Source organism: Lupinus angustifolius, unplaced genomic scaffold (genome assembly GCF_001865875.1).
Source record: "Lupinus angustifolius cultivar Tanjil unplaced genomic scaffold, LupAngTanjil_v1.0 Scaffold_162_1, whole genome shotgun sequence".
In the NCBI taxonomy this organism is placed as follows: Eukaryota; Viridiplantae; Streptophyta; class Magnoliopsida; order Fabales; family Fabaceae; genus Lupinus; species Lupinus angustifolius.
This window is the reverse complement of record NW_017728885.1, coordinates 697257-697518: the sequence shown is the minus strand read 5'-3', so window position 1 is coordinate 697518 and position 262 is coordinate 697257.

Below are 262 nucleotides of genomic sequence, written 5' to 3'. Positions count from 1 at the left end.
GGGTGAGGATGAAGATGAGGATGAGGATGAGGATGAGGATGAGGATGAGAATGGGGAATAGGATTTGGATTAGGATTAGGAATAGGGTTTGCATTAAGCTTGAGGTTGAAGATTAGGTAGAGGAAGAGGATGAGGTTAGGTTTAGGATAAGCAAGTGGATGAGGATAAGGACGAGAATGATGATTAGTATTAGGATTAGGATTAGCATTAGGATGAGGATTAGGATGAGGATTATGATTGGGATTAGGATTAGGATTATGAT